The sequence below is a fragment of the Melospiza georgiana genome, chromosome 19 (assembly GCF_028018845.1).
Source record: "Melospiza georgiana isolate bMelGeo1 chromosome 19, bMelGeo1.pri, whole genome shotgun sequence".
Lineage (NCBI taxonomy): Eukaryota > Metazoa > Chordata > Aves > Passeriformes > Passerellidae > Melospiza > Melospiza georgiana.
The window spans coordinates 8,135,551-8,156,589 of record NC_080448.1 but is presented as its reverse complement, the minus strand read 5'-3'; positions in this window follow the sequence as shown (position 1 = coordinate 8,156,589).

Below are 21,039 nucleotides of genomic sequence, written 5' to 3'. Positions count from 1 at the left end.
TTTATGGGGGATCCATGGGGGAGGGCCTGGCCCCTGCCACGTCCCAAAGCACAGAGGGAAAGTGATACTTCATCCCCTCATCCCCTCCCCAGCCCTGGGAAAGGAAGAATGTGCTCCCAGGCCGTGCTTCTGGCACTGATGTGCTTGGGATTTTTCCTGAGCTCCAGCCCCCAGCGCTGGGGCTGACGGACAGGCTGTTCCCAAAGCTTGGCTCTGCACCCTGAGCCCCTGGGCAGGCTGTGTCCAAACCTCGTGGAGGGGAGGTGAGTGGGTTTGGGGATGTCCTTTGGATGGGTCAAGGGACAGGCAGGGTCTCCCATTGTCCCTGTCCTCTCCCCGCCCTGCAGTTTTGTATCACGGCCCTTGGGACCACCAGCCAAAAAACTCCATTACTCCTCCACCACAAAATAAACAGCCATAGAGAAACCACAAATCATAGAGAAACAGCTTCTGCCTGGTTGCATCAGGCACACAAACCCCTCTGTGCATTTTTGGGGGTGTTTGGGGCCCAGGGGGAGGACGGGCAGGTGGCTGCGCTTCCCCACTCTCGGTGCCAAAGCAGCAGCTCATGTTCTTGGCTGTACTGGGCTGGGAAAGAGAGGCCAGAGAGGGAATCCCTGGTGGATTTGGCCTGGCTGCAGCTGTCAGAAAAGCCCCTTCTCCCCCCAGCCCTGCAGATCCCAGGGCGCTTCCCAGCTGCCTGCAGCTGGCGCAGGAAGGGGAGCAGCGGAAGAGGAGGAGATTGTGCTGGGAACGCTGAGGGATCCTGGGGTGATGGGGACACAACCCTGCCCAGAATCACAGATCCTCCAGGCTGGAAGAGACCTTAGAGATTGAGTTAAACTCAGCCCCAACACCTCAGCTAAACCCTGGCACCCAGTGCCACATCCAGGCTTTGTTAAACACACCCAGGGATGGGGACTCCACCACCTCCCTAGGCAGAACATTCCAGAACTTTATCACTCTTTCTGTAATTAACTTCTTCCTAATATCCAACCTGTATTTCCCTTCATGCAGCTTGAGACTCTGTCCTGGCCTTGGGGTGCTGCTCCTGGAATGGGAATGTGTGACCATGTTCACAGGGGTCTTAGGATGAGGGAGGAGATGAGGATCTGACGCCATGTGTCAGAAGGCTTGATTTATTATTTTATTACATATATTGTATTAAAACTATACTAAAAGAATAGAAGAAAGGATTTCATCAGAAGGCTAGCAAAGAATAGAAAAAGAAGGAATGAATAACAAAGGCTTCTGTCCAGGACAGAGAGTCTGAGCCAGCTGACTGTGATTGGCATTAATTAGAAGCAACCACATGAGACCAATCACAGATGCACCTGTTGCATTCCACAGCAGCAGATAATCATTGTTTACATTTTGTTCTTGAAGCCTGTCAGCTTCTCAGGAGGAAAAATCCTAAGGAAAGGATTTTCAATAAAAGATGTCTGTGATAGGAATGGGAATTCGCTCTTCTCCAAAGCCACTTCCCAGAAACCAGCCTCAGTTTTTTTGGGATGACAGTGAGGTGCCAGGGGACGCCCCAAGGGTGGTGGGAGCAGATAATTGGGGTTTGTGTGTGTCTGGCAGAGCTGAGCACCTTTTGTCATCCCCCAAATCCCCAATTCATCCCTCCTGGGGGAGCAGAGACGTCTCTGGCTCGGCCCTGGCCCAGCCCTTGGCTCGCCTTTCCCTGTCTGGATCCATCTTTTCCCTCATCCCTTTTCCTGCCCCCACGCACCGCAGAGCTCCTGCTGCAGCTGGGGCAAACACGGCCCTCTAAGGGTAGAAAATGTTCCCTGGAAAACAAAAGGAAGGGGAACAGACAGGGTTTATCGGCCTGGGAAAACCCCTTTTGGTGATTCCAAGGTAAAATTCCGAATGCAGCAGGCAAAGACGGCCGGGAATGACATTCCCAGCTCATCAGTGTTTGATGCAGAGAAGAGCAGGGGCATGGGCAGAATCTCTGCTCTGGGGTGATCCCAAAAGTCCTCTGATCCCACAAATTAACTGGGCTGAAAAACATCATTTTCCTCCCTTTATTCCCCTATTTCTGTTGCTATAGGACACGAAATAAAACAACACAGACATCCAGCTCTCTAAAGTAAAAAAGAAAGTTTAATTTCTAGCTTTAATATTTACAGATTTCCAAAAGTGACAGTAGATTAGGAGATGACAGTGCTACCTCTCCAATGACACTAAACAAATTAACAGCTTATTAAAATAATTATCAAATTTTAATATTATTAAAATTTATATTAAATTATCATTAAATTTTTCTTCCTCCACAAAAGAATACAAAACAATGAGCTGTTTACGTACAGTGCGTAAAAAAATTCGTTACAGAAATATAAACATCAGAAGGCTTAGGAAAAAAAATTGAAGATAAAAACAAAACAATATTGTTTCCTGGGGGCTCTGTGCTTGCACTCCTAGCTCTGGGTGTGAGACTGGGACAACCTGGGACAACCCGGGACAGCCCAGGAATGCTGCCACCCCCGGGGCAGAGCTGCTTTTCCACCCTGATGCTTTATCAATGCTTTATTTCCCTCTCAGCTGATCAATAGCCCCCGGGGCAGCTGCTGCAGCTGGGGCAGCCAAAGGGATCAGAGCTGCTTTGTCAGGTCAGGGCTGTTTCTAACAAGGATTTGTTTGATTTCTTCTTCTTCTTCCCTCTTTTTGGTTTCTTCTTCTTCTCCCTTTTCAAGCGTGGTCGGGTCAGCTTTTCCATCTGACGCTGAGGTAACCACTGAATTCACACCCCGTTGGGGCTATTTCCTTTTTTAAAAGTCCTTGTCCGGCCTCAGCCACGCAGGACTTCCCCAGCTGCTGCAGAGATGGTTTCTGTCACCAAAAAAATGTCCCCGAAAATAGGTGTCCCCTTTGTCCACTTGTTAAAAACGCCGGTCAGTTGTTTTTAAAATTTTAAAAGTTTAATAGTAATAAAATGGTTATAAAAATAGTAATACAATTAGAGTAATAATAATTTTGACAATTTGAATTAGGACAAATGTGACACAACAAATAGAGCACGAACCTGAAAAAGGACCCGCGTTAACAAAGGATTAACCCTTAAAAGCAATAGCTTGTTGCATATTCATACACTTCATACATAATGCATAAATTCCATTCAAATACAGGATTCTGTCTGGTCATCGTGAACTACTTCCTCCGAATCCTAACAGCGCCTTTGAGGTGGGAAGAAGTTCCTTTCTTCTGATAAGAGAGCAATAAATTCATTTTCTCTGAAAGATTTAGGTGTCCTGTGGTTGATATCTCGCTGGGAATCCTTTCTTTAAAAAAAGCATCCTACATAGCATCGTTTCTATTTTAACAAATTTTATAACCTAAAACTATGTTTAACACAGTGCTTAAGATAATTAATACAGCATTACTTTCTAAAACAACACATATAATATTAATTTTAATATTTACGAAAAGCCAATCATAAAATACATGCATTTTTCACACCACCCACATCCCTGCAGAGCCCAGCTGGATTCTGCTCCCAGACAGCAGAAAGTGGAGATGTTTTGGGGTATTTTGTTTTTGTCCAAGGCATTGCCTGGCACCCAGCTGCCCTGAGACTCCTTCCTCCTATGGGATTGAGATGGAATGGGTGCTGCCATCCTTTTCCAGGGGAGATTTCACCAGGAAAAATCACAGCTAAATCCAATTTTAGATGTCAGTCCTATGGGAGGAATGCTGAGCATGCCACAGGTGTTGCTGGAAGAAGCTGCTCCAGGCTTGGACCAGCCCATGTCACCCTCACCTCCCTAATTCAGGATCAAGGAAAGGTTGGGAGTGATGTTCCCGCCTGTGGGAAGTGGAAACACAGTGAAAAACATGGCATTGTGTGGCTTTGGTGTCAATCTCTGGGGGTTTGGGATCCTCTCTTGATTTTCGAGCTGTGTCCCCACATCCTGCTGGCCTAGAGGGAGAGCAGACCCAAAAGGAAAGGGTTTGAGCCCAAAACAGTGGTGAGGACCTCAGAGAGGTGAAAAATTCCCATTTGGGATGACAATTGCTGTCCCAATCTTCTGAGGGAAGGGGTTTTGTGGTTGCTCCTTTGTCCCTGGGCACAGGGAAAGGATTTTGTGGCTATGCCCTTGTCCCTGAGCATGGGGCAGGGATTTTGTGGTTGCTCCCTTGTCCCTGGGCACATGGAAGGGGTTTCTGGGGTTGTCCCCTTGTCCCTGGGCACAGCACAGTGGTTTTGTATTTGCCCCCTTATCCCTGGGCACAGGACGGAGGGTTTGGGGTTGTCCCCTCATTCCTGGGCACAAAATGGGGGTTTTGTGGTTGTCCCCTTGTCCCTGGGCACAGCACAGGGGTTTGGTGGCTGTCCTGTTGTCCCTGGGCACAGCACAGGGGTTTGGTGTCTGTCCTGTTGTCCCTGGGCACAGGGCAGGGGTTTGGTGGCTGTCCCCTTGTCCCTGGCCATTCCACCCTCTCTCGGCTGTCCCGAGCTGAACTCTCCCCGTTCCCCGCACATCTCCGGGTGCTCGCTGACTCATTTCCCGTGTCCTTTGGCCCCGGCATCCTGGCTGCCCCCGCAGGGGCGGCCCCGGCTCCTCCAACGCTGATTTCACACCCAACTCCTCTGCCTGAGATTGCCATCAGGGCTGGGCTGCTCGGGCTGAGCAACCCTGGCCTTTGAAAACCCCGAGTTCAGAGCTCAGATAAACCCAAAGCCTCCTCTGACTCCTGATCTGCAGCCCCTTTCCTGATCTGCACCCCAGTTCCTGACCTGCACCCCTATTCCTGATCTACACCCCCATTCCTGGTTTGCACCCCAATTCCTGATCTGCAGCCCCATTCCTGATCTGCACCCCTATTCTTGACCTGCGCCCCCATTCCTGCAGTTTCCACTCTCCTCATCATTTCCCAGCAACCCGAAAGGCACAAAACAAGAAAAAGAAGGATAAATCCCAAAAACCAGCAAGGAAGATGCTCGTAAAATCCTCTTCACCCAGATGCTGGGATCAAAACTAATCCCAACTATCCACACTGGAGCTCTCTGGGTTTCCTCCAGGCTCCAGCCCCAGGGCTGGGCAGTGCCCATGGGATGCAGGTGATGGCTCAGGGGGATCAGCATCCCCAGGGTTTGGGGAATTTTGTTTCAGCCCACCCGAGCTGGCCCCGGCTCCCCGCGGTGCTTTCCCAGCTATCAGCAGCTCCGATCTGCCTTTGTGGCCTCGGTGACCTTTTTCACACGTATTTTCTGCCACCGCCTGACCAGGGAGGAAAAGACACCCCAAGGGAGATGAATTCATTTCCTCCAGGCCCACCCCGGGGTGTTTTCCTCGAGAATCTTCCCCTGGCATCGCTCCGAGCAGGTGGGGTGGGGTGGGTGTAGCCCCGGTGGGGACTCCCCTTCCCCCGGGCTGGAAATTCCCCCAAAATCCTTCCAGAAATATTTTCCTGGGCTGGGAGTGGGGAAGGACCTTCCTGATGTCCCCAGGAGTTTGCTGCAGGGAGAAATCCAGGTGGGAAGGGTTGGAATGGGACAGCTCAGAGGGGATGAGGGAGATGGTGGCGGCGAGGATGGGGATGAAGATGGAGATGATGAAGGGGATGAAGATGGGGATGAAGCTGAGGATGATGGAGATGATGATGGTCATGGTGAAGGGGATGATGTAGGGGATGAAGATGGGGATGAAAATGAGGGTGAAGATGGGGATAATGATGGGGATGATGAAAGGGATGAAGATGGGGATGAAGATGATGAAAGGGATGAAGAAGGGGATGATGATGGGGATGATGATGGGGACGGTGAAGGGGATGATGGGGATGATGGGGATGAAAATGAGGGTGAAGGTGGGGATAATGATGGGGATGATGAAAGGGATGAAGATGGGGATGAAGGTAGGGATGAAGGGGATGAAGATGGAGAAGAAGATGGGGATGATGATGGGGATGATGAAGGGGATGAAGACAGGGGTGAAGACGGAGATGATGAAGGGGATGAAGCTGGGGATGATGATGGAGATGAAGATGGGGATGATGAAGAGGATGAAGATGAAGAGGAAGATGAAGATGAAGATGGGAATGATGGGGATGAAGATAGATGGGGATGAAGATGGGGACGAAGCTGGAGATGAGGCTGGGGATGATGGAGGAGATGATGAAGGGGATAAGCACCAGCTGTGCAGGGCTGGGTGAGCCCTGTGTCCCTCTGCCATTTTTGGCCCCTCAGGGCGTTCATGGCAGCAGCCCAGCCCTGATCTGGGTGCGGTGCCAGCCCCGGCTGGGCACGGGCAGGGTTTGGGGCGCAGCAGCAGCAGCAGCCGTGCAGGAGCTCCTGCATCCATCCCAGCCATCCCTGGATGTTGTTTTCCCGGCGTCTGGCACAAGATGTCAGTGCTGCCCCATGAACGGCTCTCGGTGCTGTTCTCCGCACGGCCTGGCCGGGTCACGGTGCTCATTGGGGTCCCTAAATCGGGGTGCAGCACCCCAGGGTCCGGATGTACCCGTGGGGACCCACCAGAACCTCTCCCTGCTGGTGGAGAGGCTCCTAGAACAGCGGGTGATGCTCAACCTCCCCTTTGGAGGCACCCAGACACCTCCAGAACCACGGGAATCATCTGGGGAGAGATCCAGGAGGAAAGAGGATAAAAAGGGAAAAGAAGCTGGGGATGAAAGAGCCCCAACTCTCTCCCAGCAACACGTGGCAAAAAGGGGGGGAAAAACTCCCTCAAAAGAGTGTTGACAAGTCTGGAGGCTTCTGGGACCTTGTGTGACCAGGAAAATAACACATCAAAGACCCCACGTCCGCCTGAAGACAGATAAAAACTCCGAGCCAAATGTTCTATGAATATTTAACTACCATCAATATTTAATGAGCAGATAGAGGGAGATTAAGAGCAGAGGGATCCATTCTCCCTGTTTGCTCCAGCCCCGCTCTCGGGGTGTTGGGGGGCTCTTGGGGTCACACTCAGTGCCAAAATCGGGGTGCAGGGACCCCAAAGGAAGGGAGGAAGCCCCTCCAAAAAGGAAAGGTTTTGTTTTCCAAGCCTCACTCAGAGAGAACTCTTGACCTGGGTGTTGTAAAGCCAAACCAGCCAGCCAAGGAAAGAGCTAAAAGTCTTTTTGGAGAGTCAGGATCCAAAAAAGCATCACTGCCCATCAATGGATTGGCTGCTGAGGGCAGCAAACGCAGCTGGAGAGTGCAGAGGCTGGGTCAGGATCCAAGCTCCAGCTTTTCCAGGGGGAAGGGAAAGCTTTGTGGGATGGTGGTGCTGCTGGGAGTGCTCAGTTTGGGATGCTCTGTGAGGCTGGCCTCGGTGGGGGTGAGCTGGAGGTGACTTCTCCTCTTGCTCTGCATCCATCATGGATACATCCATGCTCTGGATCCATCCAGGTCCATGGATTCATTCTGCTCTGGATCCATCCAGGTCCATCCTGGGTCCATCCATGCTCTGGATCCATCCAGGTCCATCATGGATCTATCCAGGTCCATGAATCCACCCACTCTGGTTCCTACCAGGTCCATCATGGATCCATCCTGCTCTGGATCCATCCAGGTCCATCCGGGGTCCATCCATGCTCTGGATCTGTCCAGGTCCATCATGGATCTATCCAGGTCCATGAATCCACCCACTCTGGTTCCTACCAGGTCCATCATGGATCCATCCTGCTCTGGATCCATCCTGGTCCATCCTGGGTCCATCCATGCTCTGGATCTGTCCAGGTCCATCATGGATCTATCCAGGTCCATGAATCCACCCACTCTGGTTCCTACCAGGTCCATCATGGATCCGTCCTGCTCTGGATCCATCCAAATCCATCATGGATCCATCCAAGTCCATCGATCCATCGTGCTCTGGATCTATCCAGGTCCATCATGGATCCATCGTGCTCTGGATATATCCAGGTCCATCATGGATCCCTCCATGCTCTGAATCTATCCAGGTTCATCCTGGGTTCACCCTGCTCTGGATCCATCCTGCTCTGGATCCATCCAGGTCCATATTTGTCCCTTTTTGGGCTTCAAATCCCCCTCTTGCCCCAGTGCCCAGGGACCCCTCCAGCTCTTGGCCACAGCCATGGGGACAGGGAGGTGCCTGCCTGTCCCCATGCCTGTGTCTGAGAGCTGGAGGGGTTCCCATCTCTCATCTCTCACCTGCTCAGCCTGGATTTAGAGCCCATTTTTTATGGGATTTCCCTCTTTGGGAGCTGCCTTGGCTGGAGGGGGCTGGAGAGGGCAGTGAGAGCCAAGCTGGGATGGGTTTTCCCTGTGCTGTGGCCGGGACATGAGGGATGATGTTGTCATCTTATTGCAGGTGTTCCACACTGTTGTCTCCTTATCAGAAAAGTTTCACACCTTGGTGTTCCTCGTGGGCAGCTCCTCAGGGCACTGACTCTTTCTTCTTCCAGGGATGTTCCAAGGAATATTCCAAGGGATATTGCAAAGGATGTTCCAAGGGATGTTCCAAGGGATGTTCCAAGGGATATTCCATGGGATATTTCAAGGATGTTCCAAGGGATGTTCCAAGGGATATCCCAAGGGGTATTCCAAGGATGTTCCAAGGGATGTTCAAAGGGACGTTCCACTGGATATTCCAAAGGATATACCAAGGGATATTCCAAGGGATGTTCCAAGGGATGTTCCAAGGGATATTCCAAGGATATTCCAAGGGATATCCCAAGGGATGTTCCAAAGGATATTCCAAGAGATGTTCTAAGGTTGTCCCAAGGAATATTCCGAGGGATATCCAAGGAATATTCCAATGGATAGTCCAAGGATGTTCCAAGGGATATTCCAAGGGATATTCCAAGGGACGTTCCAAAGGATACTCCAAAGGATGTTCAGCTGGCTGCTGAAACCCCTGCACCAGCTGCTTTGCCACCAGCCCAGGCTGGGCTTTATTTCCCCCTCTTGCTTTCCATGGATTTCATTTTGATTTTGATGGAAATGGATTTATTTTTTTCCCCCCTACCACAGCACACAGATCTGGCTGAGCAGTGGGGATGATCCTGGGGGGGACCCTCACCCTTCACAGTGAATCCAGCCATCCCCAAATCTCCTTTAACACCAAACCCAGCCCATTCCCGGTCGTGCCCTGGGGAGTTGGGCATTTCTCGGGATCACTGGGGTATAAAATCTCTCCTGGGTCGGGAGGGGAGCGGGGCTGAGCGTGCAGGACCTGCTGAGCCCTGCCCCGCTCCCAGATCTGGGCCATTCACCACCACTCGAGACTTTTAGCGCCCCGAGCAACGGCGTGTTCTGCTGATGAGTTCTTTCTGCTCCAGTAATTACAGTGAGGAATTTGTCAGAACGAGCTTTCGAAAAGCCTCCTCGTCTTGTTCTGATTTTACCTGGAGTGTAAAAAGTCATTAGTACAGTAAAACAGAGGCTGGGCTCGGGCGGAGAGCGTGGCACACTCAATATGCACTGAAAAAAAAAAATTAAAAAAAAAATTAAATTATTGTTTTTCTCTTCTCCTCAGATGGAGTTTTCTTTCATTGGAGTTAGCAGGATGAGGAGGTGGGGCCGGAAGGTGGCTGGGCATGCTGGGATGTGCTTTGTCTTTCCTGGGGTCTGCTGGTCCCCTCTGTTAGGAAAATTAATCCACAAACACCAGAGGTTTACGTCCAAAAAGGAGACAGAGGAGTCTTTTACTTTACTTGAATAAAGGGAGAGGCCGTGGGGCATTCTCCTGGGATCTCTCCAATTTTTGGAGGATGCAGCCTCCTTTTTATCCCAATTTCCCGGCCACATTTCCCTTCTCTCTTTCCCCATTGCCTGAGGTACTTGAGAGGTTCAGACTTCCCAAAACACCTGATAATAAAGATTTCCTAAAGATTCCCCTCTAATGTATAACCTTCCCATTTATTTTTTAATTCTTACTCAATTTAGGGGTTTTTCTTCCCCATTGTTTCTTTCCTTTTTCAATGTCCAATTTCATTTATCAGGCAAACCTAAGGTTTATTTGTAAAAGCAAATATCTTTTTCCATTCATCAATCAGTGGAATTATTCCCATTGTTTATCTCCCAGTGCTGGTTTTATCTCCCAGCAGACCCATAGCTTGTTTGTAAAGACAAATCCGCCATTTCTCTCACCTCTGTCCCCACTACTGGGGACGATTTTGGTTTCACCCTCTCCCAGCAGCTTCTCTGCCTTCTCTGGAGCCTGTGCAGTCCCTGGAGAGCAAATCCAGTGGAAAACTCAGCGGGTTGATGTCCTGGATGGCCTGGGGCTGCCGGCGAGCCCAGGGTGGGGAAAACCCCTCCTGATCCCAGCATGGCCTGGAAATAGCAGCAGTCGTGGTTTCAGAGCCTTGGGGCTTGGGTTTCAGGATATTAACAGATGTCAGCCGGAGTCTGGGGAGCTCAGGCTTGAAATGAGCCAGGAGACAGAAAAAAAAATCATATCAATAGCACAAAAAAAAAAAAGTGGAGCTGAGGACGGGAGGAGTCGGGGAGTGGGTGTCAGCAGCCTCCCTATTTTCGGCTGGGAGATGCAGCCCTCTGGGAAGGTGTTAAAAAACAGGGTTTTTAAAACTTTATCGTCGAAAAATAATCAAAATCTAGCAGAGTATAGGTGGGGTAAAGAGGATTTCTCATCCAGAGCTCTCCTCCATCTGCCTCTGTGACACCACATCCATTCCTGGTGCTGCTTTGTCCCTGTTCTGCCTAAAAATGATGGGAACTGCCACCCCCATGGCTTTTGGGGTTTTTAATTTTTTAATAGGTTTGAAAAAAGAGGCATATCAGTCTTGGGCCCCAATCAAAGCATTTTGGGTTGTATTTAATTAAATGATAACTTTGAGGGCTGAAAGGAAGGGATGTGAGGGGGCCTGCTTGAATTTCAGGGCATTTCCAGCATCCCTGAAGGCAACTTGGAAAGTGGAGAAGGGATTTCAGGACAAAATCTCTTCCTCTGCCAGTGTGAAACCCAAACTTGTCAGATTTCCTCTTTCTTTATTTCATGAACAACTGGGCCAAGTTTGATGGTTTTGGTGTCCTCAAATCTGGTTTTAGGGCCCAGAAATCCTGGGGACTGGCAGAACACTCCCTGGAGACTCCCAGGTGCCAGGCTGGAGTTTTGGGTGCTTAGGGAAGTAGTTTAAATTTTTAATTAAAATAATTTTTAAAATTAAGAAATATAATATAATATAATATAATATAATATAATATAATATAATATAATATAATATAACATAACATAACATAACATAACATAACATAACATAATATAATATAATATAATATAATATAATATAATATAATATAATTTTCCTATTCTATTTATAATATAATTTTAAAATAACTCGGTAATTATTTTTATTTTTTGTTAATTTTTATTATTTTATATTAATATGATTTTTTATTAATTTTGATTTTTTTATTAATCTGATTAATCCACATGCACAACAAACCCCAATTTCTGCTTTTCCATTTCCTTTCTTGAGGAATTTTGGAGTGCCAGGACCCATTTTCCCCTTTGCTGCACCCCAACTCCACACACCTGGAATTGCCCTGCTCTTCAATTTGCAGCACCCCTGGTAAACACTGATTATTCCCTCTGCTAAGCAATGCCGTCCCATTGATAACTATTGATTATTCCCCCTAATTAGCAACGTGCTCCCCCATATCTGTGCGTGCTGGGAAGGCAGGGCTGCCTCGTGCTCTGCTCCTGGGGTAAATGGCAGGTGAATGAGATTAGGAGCTGGGAGTGAGCCCTGCCTGAGAGCCTTAACTGGCAATTCCCAGAAAAAGGCAGGGAAATAATTCAATATCCCCCGTGTGACGCCGCCGCGGTGGAGTCAGGCTCGGCCCGTGGGGCAGGGAGCCTCCAGAGGCATCCTTGATTCCATCAGCACCATGATTGGGCTGCAAACGGGGAATTAGGAGCGTTAATTGGGAGATTTGGGGCTGTCAGGGGCTGTTTGCTTCCCCTCCCCTTTCACTGCTGCTGGGAGCCCCCCAAAATTCACCTGCAAACCCCACTGAAGGCTGGCAGGCACCCTGAGGTCATTTGGGGTGTTTGGGGCGCCAGCCAGGGCTGGGCAGGAGCAGCTCTCACCCAGCTCCTGATTTCGTTTTGCTGGAAACCTGGCAGGAGGGAACCAGACACTGGTTCAAGGTCAAATCCAGCATCTTTGGCCAAAAAGCAGGAAAATAACCCCATTTGGACGATCCAGAGCATCCCAGCCCGCAGTCCCAGAGGGGGATTTTCTTTCCTGTCTTTGCCCAAAGCCAGGGCCAGAATTCAGCTGCAGTCATGGAGGAGCTGCCACCCCTCACTCCTCAATTTCCACAGCCCTCTCCTGGATTTTCCAACCCTTTTCCCAGCCCTCTCCTGGATTTTCCAACCCTTTTCCCCAGCATTTTGGCCATTTCCCCACTCTCCATCCTCCTGCTCCTCCCTCCATCACCAGGATGAGGAGAGGCTGAGGATCCCTCAGGAATTTCCCATATTTTATTCCCAAAAAGAGGAACAAATGTCCCCCTTCAGGCACAGAAGCAGGAATTCTGTCCTGAGGAAAGGGAATTCAGGGATTTTTCTCAGGATAATCCCTTGCAGCAGCTGCCCTGGTGGGATGAGCCCATCCCAATCCATCCCATCCCAAACCTGTGCCCACAAATCCTCACCAGTGCATCCCATCCACCTGCCCACTGGTTTTACTGGGATTCTGCACCTTCCCATCCCTTTCCCAGATCCTGCAGCATTCCTGGATGAAGCAGCAGTGATGGGAGAAGCGAGAGGTGACTAAAAAAACACTTTTAAGGACCCTAAAAGCCACTCGGAATCCTCACATTTTTCCCAGCAATAAAGCTGGGATATTACCAAAATCTCTTGCTATCAAAAGCTGCTGGTAAAACTCCCGTCCATCAGTTATGAAATTCAATATTCCTGCCAGGAATCGCTCCCTGTGTGGATCCAGGCTCTTCTCTGCCATCCTCCACTGGGCAGATGCTCTGGGATTTGATGGTTCGTCCATTCCAGGGGGTTTGGCTTTGAATTTGTGGGATTTTGGTCAAAAATCCCAGGGTGTTTGGCTTCAAAAGTTTTTTTTTGAGTGAAGGCAGGTGGCAAAGGACACCCAGGACAGCACCTCAGTCCTTTTGCAGAGCCCTCCAAGGCTGTTGGATTTTACAAATCCTAATCCCAGAATGCAGATATGGGGACTCTGCACTCCCAGCTCCATGGGAGGAAGATGAGGCTGAGGAAGGATGGGATAACCCAGCAGCTGCTCCCTCTGCTCCCAGAGGGTCTGAAAGGCTTGGAAACATCAGCAAATCCCTCCCCACAGCCGGCCCCATTATCAGGTCGATGGAAAGGATCGATCAGACGCTCCCCAGAGGCCCTGGGGGCTTTAATTGAGCTGTGCCCACCTGTAGCCAAACCCTGAATCATTTTTGGCCAGACACCACTGAGGGCAGGGGAGTTTTGCTGAAAAACCTCAGAGAGAAATCATTGCTAGAAACCTTCAACAGCAGAGCTGGCCAGAAAATGCTGATTCTTTCCCCAAAGACAGCCCAGCCATTATCCCACTGGAGAACCCTCCCTCTCTCCTGGCTGTTCTCCACCCTTCCCTTGTGTGGATTTTTGGGGGGCTTTTTAAATTTTATTTTAAACAGCTGCTGCCTATTGAACAGGGAAAAAAACACCAAAAAACGATGTTGCAGGAGGCTCTTTTGACCCTGCTGCTATAATTATTCCAGACTCCAGCACTGGCTGTGCTTCAAATGCAATTTTCCCCGACGCCTCCCAGTCCTGCCGGTGGCTCCTTCCCGTCGGGTCCGCGTTTGCAAATCCCTCTGCACGGATTTCCCGGCAGGTTTTGCCCCTCCTGAAGGGTTTTCCCTGCTTGTTTCAGGGATATTTTGAGTAATACCCAATTCCTGCTGCCATTCCCTGGTCCTGGAGAGGAAATCAAGAAGCCAAACCCATCCCTGCTCCTAATTCTGCTTTTTCCACCCCCTAAATCCCAGCGGCCCCACTCACACAGGGGATGTGCCCCCTCCATGCCCACCCCAAGGGGTTAATCCTGTTAGCCCAGAACCAGCTGGGAAGATGCTAAACGAGCTCCTGAAAAATTCATGTTCCTAAATGCTCTTTCCAGGGGGGTCCAGGCGGGATGGGACCGGCCCCAATCCCAGCTGGGATTGCTAATGGCAGCCGGGGAACAGGATTTTCCTGGATCCTGTTCCTGTTCCAGCTGGGATCCCGCATCCCCCTGGCCATTATGGGATGCCCATTAGGCTGACCCAGCTGGTTCTGCAGCTGCTCCATCGTTATCCCGCTGGACACGGCAGCCGGGAGGGAGCTCCGGGATCAGAGCCAGGCTGGCTCCGCTTCCCCGAGCCTGGAGGGCACCGGGAGCTCCGGCCTGGGCAGGATTTGGGGATTTGGGATGGGTTTGGTCCCTCCTTGCTCGGGGAGATTCCCCTGGGAAGGGTCGGGGTTAAAATCCCCCGGTGGAGGCATAGAAGGAGAAGGGGAAACCGTCCCTGCTGGTGGTGTTGGGGTTTGGGGTTTTGGATGTGTTTGGGTGGGTTTGGGGGTGCTTGGGGAGGTTTGGGGTTTTGGAGGTGTTTGGGGGTGCTTGGGGGGTTTGGGGTTTTGGAGGTGCTTGGGTGGTTTGGGGGTTTTGGAGGTGTTTGGAGGAGTTTGGGGGTTTGGAGGTGCTTGGGTGGGTTTGGGGATTTGGAGGTGCTTGGCAGTGCTTGGGGTTTTGGAGGTGCTTGGGGGTGCTTGGGGTTTTTGGGGTGCTTGGGTGGGTTTGGGGTTTTTGGGGTGCTTGGGTGGGTTTGGGGTTTTGGAGGTGTTTGGGAGGGTTTGGGGTTTTGGAGGTGCTTGCGCGGGTTTGGGGTTTGGAGGGTTGGGGGTTTGGAGGTGTTTGAGTGGGTTTGAGGTTTTTGGAGGTGCTTGGGTGTGTTTGGAGTTTTGGAGGTGTTTGGGGGGGTTTGGGGTGCAGCAGAGTGCCTGGCTGGGGACACAGGTGACACTTATGGGGGTGGTGGGACGCCTGAGCTGCCACCAACCCATGGCCAGGATCAAACTGGTCCCAGGGTACCCCCAAAAACACAAATCAGGCTGTGGGATGGAGCAAACTCATCTCAAGGCACCCCAAAAACAAATCAGGCTGTGGGATGGAGCAAACTGATCCAAACAAAATGGTGGCTGGTCCTCACTGTGCTGCAAATCCCCCCTTAGTCCCTCCAAAATGAGGATAAAATGAGGTGCTGGTCCTCACCATGCCATTAATCCCCTCAGCCCTTCCAAAATGAGGATAAAGTGATGTTCTGGTCCTCACCCCACTGCTCCCAACCCCAAATTCCCAGCCCCGATTTCAGGGGAGCTGCTTTTGAGCTCACCCAGTGCTTAAATCCAACTCCAAACCTCTACATTTTATTTTTTTTTTTAATTTTAAACCCAAAACAAACAGCAAGCCAAGGGAAGAAACTCTCTTGTTGGCCTCTGTGGCTGCCAAGATAACCAACCCTCCTAACGAGCTGCTGTAATTAGGTGCTTTGATTCCCTGGTGCTGGTGGAAGGGAGTGCTCATCAATTCCCTGGGTTTGGAGGATGTTGGGATGCTCTGTTTCCATCAGGGAGTTCTGGATGCACACAAAACAGTGATTGAAACATTGGGGAACCCATCCTTGGTGTTTTTTCCCTCTCAAACTAGAGGTAAAGGCAGAAATGGAGAAATTTCCCCATGGGATAAACAAATTTTTGGAAGGAAAAGGGAAATAATGTCACTGCTGGTCTATTGAGATGTTCTCCTCCGAGACCCCCTCCCCAACCCCCAACTTTGATAATATTGACTTTTAAAATCAGCTGAAATATTAAATCCCTCCGTTCTACCCCGAAATTAATATTTTAATAGAATATAAAAGTCGAGGCAGGGATGGAGCCGAGCAGTAAAAGTGAAATGAAACATTTTTATCTCGCAGGAAGGAGCGGCTTTGGCGCCACTGCTTTGCCTCTTCCTTCCGCTCCTTTTATGGGGCTATTAAAATATTCATTTTAATATTATAAATATTGCATTCAATACCTAATGTGCCTTTGCACTCTTTGGGGCACCCAAAAGTCAGACCAATTTGCTGGGATGTGCTCAGGAGTGAAGTATTGAAGTATTTCAGCCCTTTTTTTTTTTTGCTTTTTCCACCCATTTTTTTTCTGGGAGGATGGAGAACCTTGGGGTGGCCTCTGGGACCAGTGACAGAGCCATGGATCCACGGAATAAATCATTAATCCAGCTGGACAATTAATTCCAATAAAAGGCTTTTTTTTTCTCCCCCCTCCATCTCCTTAGAAATAATCGCATAAAATGAATTTATGGCAATTACGGGGTTCCTCTATTTCTGTCATTATCAGATGGATTTCTGGAAGGGAGGGAATTGGGATGTATTTTTAATCATGTTTTAGGATCAGCCACTCAGGATTCAGCTCAGGGGCAGGGCTGGGATGCTCCTGCCACTACCAAGGAATTTCTCTGCGTGCATTATTGGAAAATAATGGGAAAAACAGAGGCTTGGAGTGAGGTTTTCACTCACCTGACACATCCCCAGGGCTGGTTTGGATTAATTCTTTCTGGTTTATGAGGGATTTATCTCCTTCGGAGGGTCCTGGGAGTGAAAAAAGAACAACTCCAGGTGCAAAGCTCAGCGCTGGCTCTTGGCTTTTTTTTGGTAAAACCTCCCAAAAATAGGTTTTGGGATGTATTTTCATGCATCCAGAGGAGTGGTTTGCACACCAGGAGCTCTCCTTGCTCTCCACGGATTCATCCCAGCAAAGCCTTGCAAACAGCAGAGCTGGAGAGAGAGAGGCCGTGCCTCAGTTTCCCCAGGGAAAGGGGACGTGTCTCCCTCCCGGTGCCACCCCCGGAGGTGCCCTGGCAGCAGCGACACCTCCAGCGCGGCTCCCACAGGGATTAGGGTGATTAGCGCCCTGTTATCCCAGCGATTAGTGGGATTAGGGCAGGTGAAACGCCGGCCGGGGATTATTGCCGGGATGGAGAGGCCGGCGGTGCTCCTTGCCCGAGCTGGCACCGAATCCTCCGTGGGATTGGGATTTATCCACGTGGGAAGCGCCTGCAGCCTGTCCCACCCTGCTCGGTGACAATGAATGGGGTGATTGTAGGGTTTTGGGGAGTGGGGCCTGTGGGGTGAGTGGGATGGAGCTGCTGGCCCCGGGGGGGATTTGGGAATAACCATTTGGGAATCAGCATTTGGGAATAACCATTTGGGAATCACCATTTGGGAATCGCCGTTTGGGAATCAGCATTTGGGAATAACCATTTGGGAATAACCATTTGGGAATTGCCATTTGGGAATCGCCATTTGGGAATCACCATTTGGGAATCACCATTTGGGAATAACCATTTGGGAATCACCATTTGGGAATCGCCATTTGGGAATCACCATTTGGGAATCGCCATTTGGGAATTGCCATTTGGGAATTGCCATTTGGGAATCACCATTTGGGAATCGCCATTTGGGAATCGCCATTTGGGAATCACCATTTGGGAATCAGCATTTGGGAATAACCATTTGGGAATCAGCATTTGGGAATCAGCATTTGGGAATTGCCATTTGGGAATCAGCATTTGGGAATCATCATTTGGGAATCGCCATTTGGGAATCGCCATTTGGGAATCGCCATTTGGGAATCGCCATTTGGGAATCAGCATTTGGGAATCAGCATTTGGGAATAACCATTTAGGAATCGCCATTTGGGAATCAGCATTTGGGAATAACCATTTGAGAATCGCCATTTGGGAATAACCATTCGGGAATTTGTCCAAACCCAATCATGCCTGGACATCCCTCCGTGGCATTTTTGGGATAACTCCTTGGAAAATCCATCTGGAAGTTTTTCACCATTTAGGAATCACAATTTGGGAATTTGTCCAAACCCAATCCTGCTTGGACATCCCTCAGTGGGTTTTTGTGGTTTTTTTTGGGATAACCTTGGAAAATCCATCCAGAAGTTTTTCCTGTTCCTGCCTGGACATCCCTCAGTGGTTTTTTTTTTTTTGGGATAACTCCTTGGAAAATCCATCTAGAAGTTGCTCAGGTGGTCAGATGGGTCCCCACAAGGACACGTGGAAATCACAATTTGGGAATTTGTCTAGACCCAATCCTGCCTGGACATCCCTCTGTGTTTGTTGGGTGGTTTTTTTTTTTGGGATAACTACTTGGAAAATCCATCCAGGAGTTGCTATGGTGGATCTCCACAAGGACATGTCGGAATCACCATTTGGGAATTTATCCAGACCCAATCCTGCCTGGACATCCCTCCGTGTTTGGATTTTTTTGGGATAATTCCTTGGAAAATCCATCCAGGAGTTGCTCTGGTGGGTCCCCACAAGGACACCATTTGGGAATCACCATTTAGGAGTTTGTCCAGACCTGGACATTCCTCAGTGGGTTTTTTTTTGGGGGGGATAATTCCTTGGAAAATCCATCCAGATGTTTCTCAGGTGGGTCCCCACAAGGACACGTGCGAAATTGTTCTGGGGTTACGTTTTGCCCTTCCCTGCCTCAGCTCCTGCTGAAATGAGGGGATTTATCTCTGGCATCTCCCCCTGGCTTTGCTCCTCACTCCGGAGAGATCCCAGCCCCCTCCAATGCTCGAGTCATAAATAAAATCCAGCTGGGGTAAAAATACTCCTTTCTGGAACGGCTGGAAAAAAAAATAATAAAAAATCTCCCAGCGGTGCTGCCAAGAACCTGCCAGAGGCACGGCGGGAACGCGGGAGGGATTGCACCCAAACATTCCTCTTTAAAAGCCTCATCCATCAGTGGGAAAAGCATCCCGAGGCGGGGAAGGACAGGGCACCATCCCCGGTTTGCCAGGGCCCGTTCTGGAGTGGGGAAATTGAGGGTTTGTCCCACCTGGGCAGGGTGGGGAGGAGATCAAGGGCTGGGTGGTGTTCAGCTCGGGAGTCTGCCCTCCCCTTCCTGAAGCAATTGGGAGATTGGTTTATAAATTATGGGATTTTTATGGAAACAAGCCTGGGAGGTGGTGAGGCCGCTCCAAAACAATTCCTGCAGAATTCTAGGTGGCGGGGATTGAGGTACATCCCATCTCCCTCCTCCTCCTCCTCCTCACCCTGGTGTTGTTCCCAAAGCTCTCCCAGCAGCACCCAAAGGTGCTGGGGACGCTCGGGGGGGGGTCCATCCTCATCCTCCTCATCTTCCTCAGCGCTGCGGGGCCGCCTCTTCCCGGGGGCATCCTCAGCTCCTGTCACCGCTCAAGGTCAGTCCCATTAATTGCTGTGAATTATTTGGGCGTTAATGGAGATGTCTTGTGCACTTCCACCGCCGAGCGAGGCTGCCAGGAGGAACGTGCTGGCCGAGCTTTCCTGGGAAAGGGAGATGGGAGGGAATGGATGGGAGCAGAGCAGGGAGAGGGGAGGCACCCGGGCTTGGTGTGGGCAGGAAAACGCAGCCAGCCCTGGTGGCAATGGGGTTCAGACCCCAAAATGCTCTCACATTCCTGTTGGGACGTTGAGGGGAGTGTGGCATTGCCAAAAACCCAACTGTGCCATGGCTCCAGCAAGCTGGGATAAGGGAATAAGAGATGAAGGAATAAGGGATAAGGGAATAAAGGATAAGGGAATCCCTCCCCAGCCGTGCCAGGAGCATCTCCAGGCCCTGCAGGAGCCATCCCAGGATGTGCCCAGGTGTGGAGGGCAGCAGGGGGGCACAGGGGGTCCCAAACACCCCCAGCCTGTGTGCACAGCCAGGAGGGGTGACAGGGATGATCCCCCGGGTGGCACAGAGGGGACAATCTGCAGGTGTGACACAAGGAGGGGACAATGTGCAGGTGTGGCACTGAGGGGACAATCTGCAGGTGTGGCACAGAGGAGGGACAATGTGCAGGCGTGGCACAGGGGGGACACGCTGCAGGTGTGACATGGAGGGGACAATGTGCAGGCGTGGCACAGGGGGACACATGCAGCAGGTGTGGCACACAGCGGGGACACGGTGCAGGTGTGGCACACAGCGGGGACAATGTGCAGGTATGGCATAGGGGAGGACGCACAGGTGTGGCACAGAGGGGACAATCTGCAGGTGTGGCACGGAGGGGCACATTGCAGGCGTGACCCTGAGGGGACAACCTGCAGGTGTGGCATGGTGAACACGCCTTGATTGTCCCCCTGTACATGCTGCAGGTGTGGCAGGGAGGGGACAACCTGCAGGTGTGGCACAGGGGGGACAATATGCAGGTGTGACAGAGGGGACAATCTCCAGGGTACACGCTGCAGGTGTGGCACAGGGGCAGCCAGGTTGAGCCAAACGCGGCTGCTCCTCCCCGCACTCCCCTTGCCCAGGAGGGCTCGGAACCCCCCAGGTTTCACCACGCCGGGGCAGGGCCGGGGAGAGGGAGGAGGAGGAGGAGGAGGGAGTGGAAGAGGAGGAGGAGGAGGAGGAGGAGGAAGGCGCCTCCCCCTGCCGCTCGCTGGCACCCAGCGGAGCCCGATGCGGCTCGGGCCGGGCGAGCGGGCACCGGAGCGCCCAGCCCGGCCCGGCACAGGCTGGGGGGGCCCCGGCAGAGCCCCCCTGAACCTCCCGAGCCCCGGGCACCCCCTGCCTGCCTCCCCCTGCCTGCAGCGGGGGGGACACCCCGCCTTTACCGCGGGGGACCCCCTCTTTGCAGCGCTCCTGGCGGGGTCCCCCCGCTGCCAGCGCTGAGCCCGGGGTGTCCCCCCACCCCCGAGCCCCCCAAACTTTGCCTTGGGATGCGGGGACTCCGCCGCCGAGCTGCTCCTGCCGCCGATTAATCGCATCTGCCTGGGATTAATTCTTCACCCGGCTCTGGGTTGTGGTTTTCGCGTTACGTTCTTCTTGTTTTCTTGGTTTTTTGGCTGATTATTTTTTTTTTCGCCTGTTTACCTTTTTCCTCAGGGGGAGCGCGTTAATTCCGTCTTTTATTTTATTTTTTTAAATTTTTTTTTTGCTCCCCCCCTCCCCTCAATTATTTTTTTTTTTTTTTTCCCTTTTGGAAGAACAGCGCTTGGAATTCTGATTTTCCTTCTCGTGCAGGGTTTAGGGGGGGGGGGTGCTGTGTGCTGGCG